The sequence below is a fragment of the Puma concolor genome, chromosome D1 (assembly GCF_028749965.1).
Source record: "Puma concolor isolate L17-30 chromosome D1, mPumCon1.1.hap2, whole genome shotgun sequence".
NCBI classification, from domain to species: domain Eukaryota; kingdom Metazoa; phylum Chordata; class Mammalia; order Carnivora; family Felidae; genus Puma; species Puma concolor.
In genome coordinates, this window is record NC_141676.1 from 19,582,831 (window position 1) to 19,600,300 (window position 17,470).

At 38.9% G+C, this 17,470-nt stretch overlaps 1 protein-coding gene across 1 annotated transcript in view; it reads right to left on the reverse strand.

The window, feature by feature from the left end:
- Positions 1–554: 554 nt before the first annotated feature.
- The window catches only part of LOC147576541 (uncharacterized), a 95,319-nt gene continuing 78,403 nt past the window's right edge, over positions 555–17,470 (reverse strand). The window contains exon 4 of the mRNA XM_086676398.1: positions 555–959. The gene's annotated coding sequence lies outside the window, so the exon portion shown is untranslated. The remainder of the gene's footprint in view (positions 960–17,470) is intronic.

Genomic DNA, 17,470 nt, shown 5'->3' on the forward strand with positions numbered 1-17,470 from the left:
CTCCTATTCAGCAGTATTCTATGCTAAAATTTAATGTACAGACCAGGGTTTCCAGAGATTTGCAGAGCCATCCTAACCAAACATATGGAACCATTAATAACTTTCCAAAGAGGAAGGAGTACTATAAAACTTCAGGCTTTGGTGTCAGATAAACCTGGGACCAGATCCCAACTCCACCTCTTATTGGCTGTATGATCTTGTACAGATTTAGCTATTAAGCATTAAAATTTTACAACAGTAAAATGGGACAAGACCATATAAGCATTTAGCAGTGATTGGCAGAGAGACATTAAGTGTTCAGTGAGGTAGGAACTATTCTTACCCCATTTTACAGATGAGGAAAATGAGGTTTAAAACATTTCAGTAACTTTCCTATGGACATATAGAGAGTAAGTGGCAGAATTGGGATTTCAGCTAAAAAGGTGTGGTTATGAAATTGTGTCTCAATAACTAGCTCAGAGAAGGCAACATAAAAAAAAATGATTAACAGAGAGTAGAAGAGTTTCTAGAAATAATTGGCCATTTTACAAGTAACATACTCAGACACAACCACATTAAATTTCAGTCTCATTTATTTCAAAGACTTAGAGTTCAGAACAGTCTTTAATCTGGAGAAAATGTGAATCAACAACATTGAATCATATTAGTATACAGATGGTCCCATTTAATTTTAAATTCATTTTCAGTATTTCTGTAAATTGAGTTTCATATCAAATTTTCATGATGAAATCAGGAGTAGTTCAATACAATGAAAGAAAATTCCATAATTAGGGAATTTCATAGAAGCTAGGAATTTTTAAGAATACCATGACAACAAAGCTGAATCCTTCATTTGGCCATGTAATAAAACTTACGTATTTTTAACACTTCTGTCTTCTTCTATTTCATCTTCATTTAAGCATAGCTCAAAACATTGCACTTAATCTCTCCTTTAAATTCAGGTGAGAAGGTGTTCAATCCTAGAATTAAAAAAAAAAAGTGCTTGATGAACTAACACATTTAAAAGAAACTGAATTTTGGGGGGAACCTGGGTATCTCAGTTGATTAGATGACTGACTTCGGCCTAAGTCATGATCTCCCCATTCCCAAGTTCAAGCCCTGTGTCGGGCTCTGTGCTGACAGCTCAGAGCCTAGAGCCTGTTTCAGATTCTGTCTCTCTCTCTCTCTCTCTCTCTCTCTCTCTCTCTGCCCTTCCCCCATTCGTATTGTTTTGTCTCTCAAAAATAAATAAACATTAAAAAAATTTTTTGATAAAAGAAACTGAATTTTTTGGCATGAGAAATTGGGAGATTTCCAACAGGTTAATATTTAATTTCTTTAAAAAATAATATTACCATAAGACATGCACATTCACATTTATTGTGCCGCAATACTGCATTAGCATTTTCAAACTTGACTTCACATACATTATCCCATTCGAATGTCATGGTAGCACTGCCATTTTTCCAACAAGGAAAAAAAACGCATGAAGATGAACTCTTGCCTAAAAAAACTAAAGCCAGTCATTTTGAAACAAGTGATTAAAACATATGTTTTAATGTTATTTTTTAGTTTCAAAAGCTCACAGAAGTATATAAAGTGAAAAAGTAGCCCACTCCATTTCTGATCCCCACAGATGGCACCTGGCAATTTGGAGTGCATTCTTCCATTTCTTTTTCTACGTAAATATAAAGCTATATGATATATACAACATACACACACTTTTTAAAATTTTTTTAAGTTTATTTTGAGCGAAGAGAGAGCATGAGCACAGAAAGGGGAGAGAGAGAGAGAGAGAGAGAGAGAGAGAGAATCCCAAGTGAACTCTCTACTCTCAGCACAGAGCCTGACATGGGGTTCAAATTCACAAATGGTGAGATCATGACCTGAGCCCAAATCAAGAGTCAGATGCTTAACCAACTGAGCCACCTACATGACCCTGCACACACGTTTTTTAAAGTAACAACTGTGATCGTACAAACATACTCCAACAACTTTCTTTCTCCACTCAATATACCATCAAAACTACCATGGTGAGTGTAGCTGGCTCAGGCATAAAAGCATGTGACTTTTTTTTTTAATGTTTATTTATTTATTTTCAGAGAGAGAAAGTGTGAGCAGGGGGAGGCAGAGAGAGAGAGAGAGAGAGAGAGAGAGAGAGAGAGAGACAGAGCGAATTCCAAGCAGGCTCCGCACTGTCAGCGCAGAGCCCAATAGAACCCAGAAGAGCCCTATGCAGGGCTCGATCTCATGAATTGTGAGATGATGACCTGAGCCAAACTCAAGCATCTGAGGCTTAACCCACTGAGCCACCCAGTTGTCCTATGAGCATGCAACTCTTGTTCTTGGAGTTGTGAGTTCCATCCCCACATTGCGTGTGGAGATTACTTAAATAAACAAATACACTTAAAAAAAAATACCATGGTGAAAACTTGACATATCAATATTGTGCATTAACTGGATTTCTTTATTGCACCAACAGATCTATTAATCACTTCAACAACCTTACCCCCTCTTTCACTTAAAATAAATTAGTGCCATGGTGAACAAATCAATTCAAAATTAAGTGAAAAGGAAAATAAACAATATACTTCGTCAATATCATACTTTCTGCCAAAAATAACATAACATTAGACAGTAATACAAGCAAACTAAAGCAAAGAACATTAGGGAATTTCAGGGAAAGTTTTTCTTCCTCTGAATGCTTTAGCAATGGACTCAGAATTTGCTATCTTTACTCATGTTTTTTCTAAAATTTCTAGCTACTTTAATATTTATTACCTTTGCCTAGTTTTCTTTCTTCCTCTTATGATATTTGTAAATATATTTGACACAGGGGCGCCTGGCTGGCCCTGTCAGTAGAGCATGCAACTTTTGATCTTGGGGTCATGAATTCAAGTCCCACATCGGGTGCAGAGATTACATACTTGATACACGCAAAAGATTACATGAAATACATAAGTTAGTTATAAATCATAATATAACGAAAAACTATAAACTCACCATCCAACTCAAGAACCAAAAAACTAAGAACATATATAGACATATACATACATGTAAATAATTAATCACAAATTTATATGAATTAATAATATATTGTTCACTTTTGCTGATTTTTGAGATCTATTGAAAACCATAATACAGTAGGGTACGCAATCTTGATATCCCCTCCAGGACCAAGACATTTATTTGCAGAGTTCTGGTTGCTGAGTTCCAGTTGTGTTCCTCTAAGGAATTGTTCTTGGATGAAGGGAGCTTCTTTTCCCCTTTCACATGGGCAGGCTGCATCCAATGCCTAGTTAAAGCAGAAATACAAATGCCTGGCCTACTTATCCCAACTATGGACATCTGTGAGGCCATCCTACCTTCAGAGCTCTGTGTGGCATCATCCAGGCTTCTGTTACTCCTGCGTCACAGTTCAACTTCTCCCTCAGCTTAATCCCAATTCCCTCCCTCCCTTACTGATGCTGTTTCCCAGAGTACTCCATAAATAAATCCCCTGCAAGCAAATCTCAGTCTCAGAGTCTGTTTCCTGGGAAACCTGACTATATGGGTTTGTGTCCCCCAAAAGATATGCTGAAATCCTAACTCCCCTCACCCCCACCTATGAATGTGGCCTTATTTGGAAATAGGGTCTTGGCAGATGTAATCAAATTAAGATGAGGTGAGACTAAACTAGGGTGGGCCTTAAATCCAATGACTGTATCCTTATGTGGACAGGGAGATTTGGAGTTACACAGAGAGACAGAGGAAAGAAGGTCCTATGAGCTGGAGAATGTAGTGGTATAGCCACAAACTGAAAAATGTTAAGGATTGCCAACAACCACCAGAAAACAGAAGAGGCAAGGAAGAATTCTTCCCTAGAGCCTTCAGAAGGAGTATGACCCTACCCATACCTTGATTTTAGACTTCTGGCCAACAGACTGTGAGAGAATTAATTTTTATTCTTTAAAGCCACCTAGTTTATCAATCTGCATTGTAGCCCTAAAGAAACTCATCTATAGACCTATGAACTGTACTTGGGTAGTCGTCTGGGACTTGCTTTTTTACTCAACATCACGTTTCTAAGAATTATCCATGTTGTTTACTATAGCTGTAGTTCTCGATTTCTTTTTTCTTCCATGTCAGTGGCAGTATCTCATCAGAGACATATTGATAATATATACATGAAAAACTATTCTTTCTAAAATGATTATGCTCCTGTTTCAGGGTCCAGTCTTTTTGTTTGTGTTCATTTTATTTATTTCCATTTTTTGAAATAATTTCTATATAAGTTTTAATATTCATTACATAACTACCTTTGTATGTGTAAGTGTGTGTTAGGCAAAACATCGATACTCCCCACACTAAAGGAGATCCACATCCTAACTACTGGAACCTATGAATGCTACTTTATAGGACAACGTATTGTGATGATATGACTAAGTTAAGGACCTCGAGATGGGGAGATTTTCCAGGTGAGCTTAACCTAAGAACATGGGTTCTTAAAATTGGAGAACCTGTCACAACTTTGGTCAGAAAAGGAGATACAGCCATGGGAGAATAGTCAGAGACCTGCAGTGATGCTGGCTGGAAGAAGGAGGAAGGGGTCAGTGACCCAGAGAATGTGGGCAGCCTCTAGAAGCTGAAAAGAAGCAAGGAGACAAACTCTTCCCTACAATCTCTGAAAGGAACGTTTTAACTTTAGTCCAGTGAGTTCTTTCTGGTAATTCTAACCTAAAGAATTGTCAGATATTAAGTGTGTGTTGCTTTAAGTCACTAATTTCTGGGAATTTGTAACAGCAACAATAGAAAACTAATACTGTGCATGGATATATCCTAAGGAAGTGTACCTGACTCTGGCCCCTGCCCTCTCTTGTTACTGAGCTCAAAGCCATAAGGGCCTACCCTATGGTCTTTTTTTTTTTTTTTAAATTTTTTTTTTTTTTTCAACGTTTATTTATTTTTGGGACAGAGAGAGACAGAGCATGAACGGGGGAGGGGCAGAGAGAGAGGGAGACACAGAATCGGAAACAGGCTCCAGGCTCCGAGCCATCAGCCCAGAGCCCGACGCGGGGCTCGAACCCACGGACCGCGAGATCGTGACCTGGCTGAAGTCGGACGCTTAACCGACTGCGCCACCCAGGCGCCCCTACCCTATGGTCTTCAAAAGCACCAAAGTTCATCCTATGGCATCCATACTTAAAGCTCCATAAAGGTCTATTTTTTTCATTCACCAATGTAGTCCTGATAAATGTACAGTAGGCTCTCAATAAGCATTCATTAAGTGAACCAATGGATTATTGGGTTTTGTTTTTGTTTTGTTTTGTTTTGTTTTGTTTTGTTGAGAGAGAGAGTGAGAGAGAGAGAGAGAGAGAGAGGTGTGCAAGGGGGGTAGAGGGGCAGAGGGAGAGAGAGAGAGAGAGAGAGAGAGAGAGAGAGAGAGAGAGAGAATCTTAAGCACACTCTACACTTAGCATGGAGCCTGAAACAGGGCTTGGTCCCACAACCTTGGGATCATGAATTGAGCTGAAATTGAGAGTTGGACACTCAATGGAATGAGCTGCCCAGGCACCCCCGAATGGATTACTGTTGAAGAAAAGAGTAAATATTAGTGGCAGGGAGCAATAACTTCCAGTTGAAAAAAATCAGTCACCACTTAAAAAACTATATAGCTTGGGGTGCCTGGGTGGTTCACTCGGTTAAGCATCTGACTTCAGCTCAGGACATGATCTTGCAGATCACTAGTTCAAGCCCTGCGTCGGGCTCTGTGCTGACAGCTCAGAGTCTGGAGCCTGCTTCGGATTCAGTGTCTCCCTCTCTCTCTTTCTGCCTGCCCCCTGCTCATGCTCTGTCTGTGTCTCTCAAAATAATAATAATAATAATAATTAAAAAATTTTAAACTATATAGCTTGTCTGTTGGCTCTATTTTTCTCTTCAGTTATAACTCATGGAGTTTTCCTATATAGAACCAAGAACCGAAATTGTGAAACAATGGAAAGAGCCACGTTTTATTGTCCCAGCTGCCCGAAACTAGTTTGTTTGCTGTCTGCAGTGGGAAAAGCAAGCTGTTAAAAGTAGTGAACTATCAGTTACTATTTGTCATCCCAGGTAGGCCATGTAGTAAGTCTCCAACTTCACTGCCACCTCTTACTCAAGAATGATGGCATCTTTGGAAAACTATCTCATGTTACCCAGTTTATATATAGGATGTGGAAAAAAAATCAGAATACCTGTTACACTTCTGTGAAATAGATATCGTTAGTGGCCTATGTTCACTTTATCTATATAGGGGATCTAAACAGATTTCCCTATCTCTAGTGCCCTTCTAGTTTTCTTTATTTTGCATTATGAGAATTTTAATAAGCTTCCTCAAGTCTTCTTTGAAACAAGGTAAAAAGGTGGAAAAATAAGCGGCCTGCCTTTCCTAACACCCCAGTATTGAGGGAACTGAGGGAGAAGCATGCCTAGTGGCTGTAGGGCTAAAGCACTAGCTGGACTGCTGTGTAAGAGCAGTAGGGAGGGGAGGGAGGTGACGCCTCAGGCAGCTGCTGGCTGCATGCAACCACAAAACCTTCTTGGTGTACAATGAACTGCTTTTATTTCTCACTCCCAAGTCCGTGGGTAGACTAGGGTTTGGCTGATACAGGCTGGCATCAGCTGGGTTTTGCTCCCAGCCATGGGCTGGGCTTACGTCTGCTCTGTTTCTCAATCATCTGGGATCACCCAGGTCAGAAAATAACTCTGGAGAACTCATTATCATATATATTGCAAAATATTTCATCAACAGAATCTTCTTTTCCAGTAGTAGAAGGAAAAAAACAAGCCCTTAGTTGTGTGACCTTGGATAATTCTGGTATTTAGTAAGCTCACATGTAAAATGGGAATGACAAATAATGCCCACCCTTCAGAGAAGGTAGAGATGACAACCAAGAAATCCCTAGGGACCTACTGGATTTATCTGTCTACTAGTGAGTGGTAAATGGACTATTGCTTTACCTCATCCTCGTCAATAGTAGTTATTGTTAAACTTTTTTCTCTGTCAATTCTACAAGTGAAAAAAAAAGTTATCTCATTTCCAAATGTGTTTTCCACCACCACCAAGCAATTAAATGAACTCAATTTGGATGCTATGTGGTGATGGCATTAGGTCCCAGGAGACCACTCCCCATTCAGATACCAGTTCCAAGTCCAGGTTGTCCCCTGTGCTTCTGACCAACTGGCTGTAACTGGAGGTTCCCAAGACTCCCTCCTGGGGTTCTATTAACTTGTAGAACAGCTCACAGAACTCAGGAAAACAGTTTATTTACTAGGTTACCAGTTTATTAGGAAAGGATATAAGTCAGGAACAGCCGGGTGGAAAACACACATAGGGGAAGATAAGATATGTGGGAAGGGACGTGGTGCTTCAGTGCCCTCTCTAGACATGCCACCCTCCCAGCACATCCACATGGTCAGCAACCTGGAAGACCCCTGAACCCCATACTATTGGGTTTCTTATGAAAGTTTCATTACTTAGGCACAATTGGTTAAACCATTGGCCATTGGCAATTGATTCAACCTCCAGCCCCTGTCTTCTCTCCAGAGGTAGGGTGAGGGATGGGACTGAAAGTTCCAACCCCCTAATGCCAGTTGGCTCCCCTGACAACTAGCCCCATTCCTAAGGGTTCTTCAAAACTCACCTCGTTAACATAAACTTAGACGTGGCTGAAAGGGCCACGTGAACAACAATACACTCCTTTCACCTTTATGACTATGGTGTTATTTCAGGAACTGATCACATAAGGCCAAATATTATGACAAAAGAGGCTCCCATTGCTCTTTTTCCTTAGGAAATTCCAAGGGCTTGGGGAGCTCTGAGCCAATAAGAGTGGATAGAGACCAAATATGTGTTTCTCACCATAAATCACAATATTGCACATTGTCCTAATTTGCATGTTTTTGAGACTGAAGTTTTCTTCATATGCTTATTTGCCATTTATACATTTCTCTTGCACACTGCTTGCTCACTTAGTATATTCCTCTTTTTCCTAGTGATTTATAAAAGCCTATTACAGGGACGCCTGGGTGGCGCAGTCGGTTAAGCGTCCGACTTCAGCCAGGTCATGATCTCACGGTCCGTGAGTTCGAGCCCCGCGTCAGGCCCTGGGCTGATGGCTCGGAGCCTGGAGCCTGTTTCCGATTCTGTGTCTCCCTCTCTCTCTGCCCCTCCCCCGTTCATGCTCTGTCTTTCTCTGTCCCAAAAAATAAAATAAAAAACGTTGAAAAAAAAAATTTTTTTTTTAAAAATAAAAAATAAAAATAAAAGCCTATTACAAGGTTATTTGTATAAGATTATTAAACCTTTTAGAAATGCATTTACCTTTTTGTCGCAGATAATTTCAAACATATAAAAATGTAGCCGGGATAATATAATAAACTCCTATGTATAATGAACTTTCATAACTATCAACTCATGCCCAATCTTGTTTATACAACTATCCACTTCTCCTTTCCTATATTATGTTTTAAAGTAATCTTATGCCCAATGTGGGGTTCAAACTCATGGCCCTGAGATCAAGAGTCGCATGCTCTGGGGTGCCTAGGTGGCTCAGTCAGTTAAGTGTCCCACTCTTGATTCCGGCTCAGGTCGTGAATCCGAAGGTTCATGAGTTCAAGCCCCACACTGTGAGTGTAGAGCCTGCTTGGATTCTCTCTTTCTCTGCCCCTCGCCCACTGGCACATTCTCTCCCTCTCTCAAAATTAAATAAACTTTCAAAAAAAAGAGTCACATGCTCCATCTACTGAGCCAGTGGGGTGCCGACTCTCCTGAATTATTTTGAACCAAATCACAGAAAACATAATCATTTTACCTATAAATATTTCTGCATGTATCTCTTAAATTATAAGGGGCTCTTTAAAAAATTTATTTTTAATTAATTTATTTAAATTCAAGTTAGTTAACATATAGTGTATTATTTTTTTTTTTAATTTTTTTTTCAACGTTTATTTATTTTTGGGACAGAGAGAGACAGAGCATGAACGGGCGAGGGGCAGAGAGAGAGGGAGACACAGAATCGGAAACAGGCTCCAGGCTCTGAGCCATCAGCCCAGAGCCTGACGCGGGGCTTGAACTCACGGACCGTGAGATCGTGACCTGGTTGAAGTCGGACGCTTAACCGACTGCGCCACCCAGGCGCCCCTATATAGTGTATTATTGGTTTCAAGAGTAGAACCCAATGATTCATCACTTACATATAACACCGGATACTCATCCCAACAAGCATAAGGAGATCTTTTTTAAAAACAAAACTGTAATACCATTATTCCACTTAAAAAATTAACAGTATTCTTACCATCAAATATTCCCAACTTTTTGTCTTATTAATGTCTTTTAAAACTATTTTGTTTATTTATTTAAGTTTGTTTATTTATTTTGAGAGAGACCAAGAGAGCGTGAGCAGGGGAGGAACAGAGAGAGGAGAGAGAATCCCAAGCAGGCTTCTTGCTCAGTGCAGAGTAGGGTGTGGGGCTTGCTCCTACAACCCTGAGATCATGCCCTGAGCCAAAATCAAGAGTTACACTTAACGACTAAACCACCCAGGTGCCCCACAAATAGACCTCTTTTTAAAAAAGACATTAAGGGGTGCCTGAGTGGCTCAGGTCAGTTAAGTGCCCGGCTCTTGATTTCGGCTCAGGTCACTACCTCTCGGTTTGTGGGTTCAAGCCCCACATTGAGCTCTGTGCTGACTGTGCGAAGCCTGCTTGGGATTCTCTCTCTCTCGCTCTCTCTCTGCCCCTTCCCCGCTTGCACTCTCACTCTCTCTCAAAATAAATAAACTATTTAAAAAATGGTCTGTTGGCAATTGTTAATATGACTAATGTGCTTTTGTTTGAAGTACCTCTAAATCATATATTCCTGAAATCACACACCACATACTTTTTTCCTCTTTCAAAGTTTCCAGCATTTATCTGTGAAAATGAACAAAGGGGATGTTTGAACTGAGCCGGGGGTGGCTCAGTCGGTTGAGCGGCCGACTTCAGCTCAGGTCATGATCTCCCGGTCCATGAGTTCAAGCCCCGCGACAAGCTCTGTGCTGACAGCTCAGAGCCTGGAGCCTGTTTCAGATTCTGTGTCTCCCTCTCTGTGACTCTCTCCCGTTCATGCTCTGTCTCTCTCTGTGTCAAAAATAAATAAACGTTAAAAAAAATTTTAATAAAAAAAAAAAAGAAAATGAACAAAGGAAACCTCATTGACAATGGAGTTGGGACACCATGAAGGGGGAGGGCTCCCATGCACACCGCTGGTAGCTGCCTACACAAACATCAAGAAGGAAGGTCTCCTTCCGCCCCAGGAACAACACACTCCCCACCCCTTGCAGCCAATGAGAAATCACCACAACCTCAAACTTGTGTTCTTCTCCAATGACCTTTCCTCCCTAACAACCCTCCTCAATTTCTTTGTAAAGCCTAATAAAAGCTTACCTTCCCTTTGTCTCTTTGGACTTGCCCCTGGTTTTTCCAGGTGCCTTGTCCCGAATTGCATGCAATTCCTTGACTACTCCCAAATAAACTCGTTTTGTTAACAACTGGCCATTTTATTTTTAAAGGTGACATACATGGAAGATTCATCAAGTTGAGAACATGATGGAAAAGAAAAGCTAGCGAGAAAGTGGGATTCATGAAAAAGAAATACATGTTTGCTTTAAGCCAGCTGCAAAAATCAGTAGTTAGCTTAGCAATACAAAGAACCACTGAAAAGTGAGTTGTGAAAAACAGATGGAAAATCAGTAACTAGACTCACCACAAACAATCACCAGAAATACATACAAACAGTCTATTTAGGAAACAGCATTCTACTTTCTGAATACCAAAGAGTAAAAAAAGAGAGAGAGAGAGAGAGAAAGAATATGTGAATACAGTAAAGGTGAAATAGCTTCCTTCTTAGAGCACAAAGGTTGTGGTCTCGATTAATAGCTGGATGCAATGCAAACAAGTACTCGTGGTTCCGGCATACCTGTCTTAGATGAAATTCAGAGAGAAAGAAAATGCATGGGTATAAATGACAATAGCTCTCTGACACCAATCATCTGGAAATAAAACACTGACACCCTAGTTTAGATAAGGGAGAAATGACCTTTACGCAAGACATGAGCAGTTTTGGGGCTCTGTTTTCTGTTACCAATCCATACATTGTCTTAGATATTTCTCCGTACGAATTGCCTTAGCTATAACTATATTCCACATTTCACTATATATGTATATGTGTGTTTGGTGAAGATATGAATGGACACTTTGTAAGTTCCTTAACGTAGATCTCTTTCTTGGCCTAGACTTGTACAGACACCAAAGGGCCCACTTGTAATATTTTTGCAAGTCCCTCCTAAAAAGGTACTCATTCATCATTTGATGAATGAGATATTTTAATCATTTAAATGGGAATGTTAAAAAATATTTGCTTTCTAAAACCAAGAATATTTCTTATTCCCACAAAATTTTAACAAACTGGGCTTAACATAAAAGAAGATCCTGTTTATAAAAAATCCAATTAATCGCAAACTTACAGACAAAACAAAAAAAAAATTTGTGGACAAGATTATAATTTTTGAGTACAGGGTCACAAGTGTATACAAAACATGCTTGAAATGTTTGAATGCTACCACTAACATTTTCTTACTTTACTCTAAAAAAGTGAACAGATACTGAAACATATATCCAATTTTGTTTCATTTTTTTTAAGATTTTTATTTCTTGGGGCGCCTGGGTGGCTCAGTCGGTTAAGTGTCCAATCCTTGGTTTGGTTCAGGTTATGATCTCACAGTTTGTGGGTTCAAGCCCTGCATCAGGCTCTGTGCTAACAGGGTGGAGCCTGCTTGGGATTTTCTCTTCCCCTCTCTCTGCCCCTCCTGCTCTCTCTCTCTCTCTCTCTCTCCAAATAAATAAAATAAACTTAAAAAAATAAAGATTTTTATTTCTTAAGTAATCTCTACACCCAATGTGGGGCTTGAATTTACAACCCCAAGAAGCACATACTCTACCGAGACAGCCAGGCACCCCCAAATACATCTAATTTTAGATATTTCCTTGATGTTCTAGGGCCTGTCAAAGTTGGAGATACAAAACTGGAGATCTCTGAGTGGATCTATTCTTTCAATTATGAAATGAAAATTTCAGGACACCAAGAGAGAGACCAATCAAAGGATTTCAAAGGCCCTTTATTCCCTATTGAGTTTATCTGTTCAAACACTATTGAGTTGATCTGTTTTACCTTCCCTCCCTGCCTCAAGGTGGGGATATTCAGTACTCCAAGTCATCCTGAATTCCTGCTCTGGGGCTGCTCAACCAGCACATGGGACATTTTACCTGCAGGCTATAGGTAAGAGATATTCTGATCCTTGCCATACTCCAGGAAATATATTGTAGGTCTGTGTCTAATTAATCTCATTTCAACTCTCTTCTGATTTTAGATACAGATGGATAACTATCCTCATAAACTAATTTAAGGAGTTTGTTGGTTTTTTTATATATATATATAAAATCAAAGCTAAGGGTATCAGCTCGAGGATTTGTAAATATTAGTCAATATCCTTCAGGGTGCATATAATCCCTGTTTTATAATAAAAAGAAATAGTGAACTTGGCCTATCTTGTTGCTAAAGAACATTGGTCTAAATGTTTCATCACTCCCATTTCCAAGGAGAAGAAGAAAACATATATGGAGGTAGCAGATTTTCAAATCTCACTTGCATAATATCACAAAAATCCCACTCGCACCTCATTTATCAATGACATAGTGAAAAATGTTTCACTCTATTAACTTCCAGTTTTAAAATAAAAACAGAAGTAAAAAACTAGAGCACATACTGTATTGTAATATGCCTTTTTATGTAAAATAGCACACATTTCTCCAACTCCTATTTTCTATATAATTTTCAATGGCTTGATAGATTCCCTGTATGAATCACAGACAGAGCTAAACAATATTCTACTTCTGGGCATTTAGGTTGTTTCAAGTGTTTAGCTATTATAAAAAATGTTGAAATGAACGCTCTAGTATGTTTTAAAAATTTTTTTTCCACGTTTTTATTTATTTTTGGGACAGAGAGAGACAGAGCATGAACGGGGGAGGAGCAGAGAGAGAGGGAGACACAGAATCGGAAACAGGCTCCAGGCTCCGAGCCATCAGCCCAGAGCCTGACGCGGGGCTCGAACTCACAGACCGTGAGATCGTGACCTGGCTGAAGCCGGACGCTTAACCGACTGCGCCACCCAGGCGCCCCTCTAGTATGTTTTAAACACATCTCAGATTATTTCTTTATATCAAATTCTTAGAAATGCAATTACTAAGTTAAGAAGCATGAGCACTTTGCTTTTTCCTCAGTCCACCTTATTGAGGCATATTTAAATGCAATTCACAGACTTTAAGTATTTGATGACTTTTGATAAATAGGTAGAGTTGCATTAACTACCATGATCAAGATACACATTTCCTCATGCTTTATAGTCAATCCCCTCCCTGATCCTTCATCCATTGTAACCAATGGTTTTATTTACTATTGCTCTAGATTTTCCTTTTCTAGAAATGCATATAAATGGAATAATACAGTATATTTTGTGTCTGGCTTCTCCATTAGCATAATGTTCTTGAGATTGAGCCATGGTGCAATATTGGTAGTCTATCCCTTTTCATTCCTGAGTAGTGTTCCATTTGGTTTTCCATTCTTCAGTTGATGAACATTTGACTTTCCAATTTTTGACTATTATGAATAAAGCAGCTATGAATGTTCACATACAAGTCTTTGTGTGGACATATGCCTTTATTTCCCTTGACTAAATACTACTGAGGACTGGAATTATGGATTACATGGTAAATGTTTAATTTTATAAGAAATTGACAAGGTTTTCCAAAGTGGCTATATCATTTTGCACTGAGTGTTCACCACCACTTAGTACTGTCAGTCTTTTTCATTTAGTGGGTATATAGTGGTACTCAATGTGGCTTTAATTAGCATTTCTCTGAAGAGTAAAGATAATGAGCATCTTTTCATGTGCTTATTGGATCGTCATTTCTTTTTTGTGAAGTGTCTGTTAGAGTCTTGTAGGGGATTTGAGGGACTTGGGGACTGATCAAGGAAAAAGATAAGAACAGAAGCAGTAACATGTGAGCTTTATTGGGCAGCACTTGGACAGAGTTGCATGAGTCTTCAGGGTTGAATGAAGTCTCTCACAGCTTGAGACTGTCTGGAGGCTGACAGTGAGGGGTCACCATCCAAAAAGGGAGGAAGGCAAGGGAACTCCTAGAGGAGAGGGAAATTGGACAGGGAGCTTACATATCTAGGTGATATGCTCCAGCACTATAGTAGGGCAACTCTGTGTCAGAGCTTGGAAAGTCAGCAGCAATGGTTTGGGGCCTTTATGGCCCACAGCCTATCTTATTGATTGCCAGCAGAGTAGAATTAGGTTACCTGGAGTGTGCAAAGCAGGCAGGTTCTAAACGGCTAAAAATCAACTTGTTTGGGCTATTTTGTAAATAATGAGATGTGTAAAATTTTGAGTTTGGCATTAGTGGACTTTTAGCTAAAAGATCTCAGACTGTAGTAAAGAAATAAACTTGGAGCCAATACACAAAGACCATCTTTTAATTGTTCATTCTTTTTTTAATGTTTGTTTATTTTTGAGAAAGAGAGAGAGAGAGAGAGAGAGAGAGAGAGAGCATGGGCAGGAGAGGGGCACCAAGAGGAGTCACAGAATCTGAAGCAGGCTCCAGGCTCTGAGTTGAGCACAACGTGGGGCTCAAATCCATGAGCCACAAGATCATGACCTAAGCCAAAGTCAGACAATCAACTGACTGAGCCACCCAGGTGTCCCACCCAGATTGCTCATTCTTTTAAAAAGGTCGTCTGTCTTCTCATTACTGAGTTCTAAGAGTTCTTTATATATCCTGAAGAGGAACCCTTCATCAGAAGTGTTGCAAATATTTTTTCCCAGTCTATGGATTGTCATTTTATTTCTTAATAGTGTATTTTGAAAAGGGAGTTTTTTTCATTTTAATGAAAACCAATTTATTTACTTTTTTCAACTTTAAAAAAATTTTACTTTTAAGTAATCTCTACACCCAACATAGGGCAAGAACTCACAACCCTGAGATCAAGAGTCACATGCTTTACCAACTGAGCCTGCACAGCACCTCTATTTATCAACTTTTTAAAATGCTTCCTATTTTCTGTCTTATCTAAGAAATCTTTGCATTACCTAAATCACCAAGATTTTCCTTTTGCTTTGCCTAGAAATTTTCTCTCTTATGTTTACGTTTGTAACCCATTTCAAGTTAATTTTTGTATATAGTATGAGGCTAGGAATAAGGCTCATCATTTTGCATACTGGATATCCAACCGTTCCTACACCACTTATTGAAAAATTATTTTTCCCTACTGACTTACCTCATCAATTTCATTGAAAATCACTTGATGATATATGTGTACACCTCAACTTTGTTTTGTCCCATTGATTTATATCTCTATCATTGTTAAAATGACATTGTCTACATTACTATAAAGTAAGTCTTGAAATCAGATAGAGTAGGTCTTCTTTGTCTTGTTTTAGCTACTTTAGAGTCTTTGCATTTCCTTATAAAGTTAGCCTGCTGAACTCTGTAAAAATAATTTAAAAGCCTACTGGTGTTTTGATTGGGATTTCTTTGGATCTATAGATCAATTTGAAGAGAGGTGAAATCTTAACAATATTGAGTCTCCCAATCCATGAACATGGTATTTCTCCCATTATTTTGATATTCTTTAGTTTCTCCCAGCAATGTTTTAGTTTCCACTTATGGGTCTTACACATACTTTGTTAGATATATCCCTAAGTATTTTGTTTGCTATTTAAATGGTTTTGTTTTCTAAATTTCATCTTACAGTTGTTGCTAGGACATAAGCATCTTTAAGGCTCTTTGTACTGTCATTTAAAAGGTCATACCAATTTATATATCCAATGAAATAGGAGATTACCTGTTTGACCACACTTTTGTATGTACTGTTCTCATTTAAAGTTTTTTCCCCCTAAGTGTGGCAGATTTAATATAGTTCTACTCTTTCAGTTTACTCTTTTGGACTCTTGGAGAATTATAATCTTCTCCTCTTGGGCAGAGTAGGTATTGTTGGACCTCGAGCACAGAACATTTGCTCATACACATTGCTTTAGGGCACACTATCATCATTGGCCTTTAATTTCTTTTACATCATTCCCCATGCCTTCTCCCACTATGGGCTACTTTTTTCTTCTTCTTAGGAAACCATTCCAATGTGTTTGACACAGGTTTTTAAATATTTTCTTGCAAGACACTTTTGTGCCCATGTGTCTTAAATTTATACAAATGGAATTATGTTATAGACTCGTTTGTTACTTTCATGAAACTGTATTTTTAAAACATATGCATATGTGGTAGATATATGTAGTCCTTTGCTTCTATCTAATGCATAACTGTATGTATATGCCTCCACTGTATTTTATCTATTCTTATCAATGGTTAAGAAACCCAGATTAGCTTGAAATTTCTGCCACCAAAAAACCAATGTGACTAATATCCTCATATTTGTTCCTTTAAAGACCTGTGTAAGACATCTTGAGGACATATACCCAGAAACAATTTATTAATATCTACATTAAATTTAGCCAGACTGCTCTCCAGAATGGCTCTAACACTTTACCCTAAGCAACAGTGTATGAGAGTTCCTACCCATCCCCATCCCCATCAGCAATGACATTATCCATCTTTCTAATTTTTGTTAGTCTATTGGGTATAAAGAGATATTTAATTGTGGCTTTAATCTGAACCTCTCTCATTACTGGTGAGTTTGAGCATATCTTTCTATGTCATTAGCCTGTTCATATCCTTGGTGCATTTTTCTATTGAGGCTGTTAGTTTTGTTTGATGATCTAGGCATTCCTTGTTGTACTAGTAAATACTAATTCCTTGACAGTCTTAGTGAATATATTCTCCTATACTGCTATCTATTTTTAAAATTATGAAATCATTTTTTCCCACTATTTCCCCACATATCTATTGACACAAAACAAAGCACCCAAAACCACAGAGGCTTAAAACAAACCATTTTATTTGCTCATGATTTTATGGGTCAAAAATTGGGAAGTGCTCTACTGGACAGTTCATCCGATTGACACAGCAACAGACATGGCAGGTGGAGCTGGAGGATCCATTTCCAAAATGGCTTCTTCACTTACAGGTCTGGTCCCCTGATGCTCCTTGGCCTCTCCAATAGATGTTGTATCCTCCAGGGCCTTATTAAATGACTTTGGCTTTCTCACAACATAGTGATTTCAGGGTAATTGCATCTGTCACATAGTGGCTGGCTTCCAAAAAGCAGGAAGAAATTGTCAGGCCATGTAAGACCAACACCTGGAACTGGCATATCATCCATTCTACCACATTCTCTTGGTCTAAGCAGTCAAAGGGCCTACCCAAAATTAAGGAAGTGGAGAAATACCACCTTCTGATGACACTGTGACAATATCAC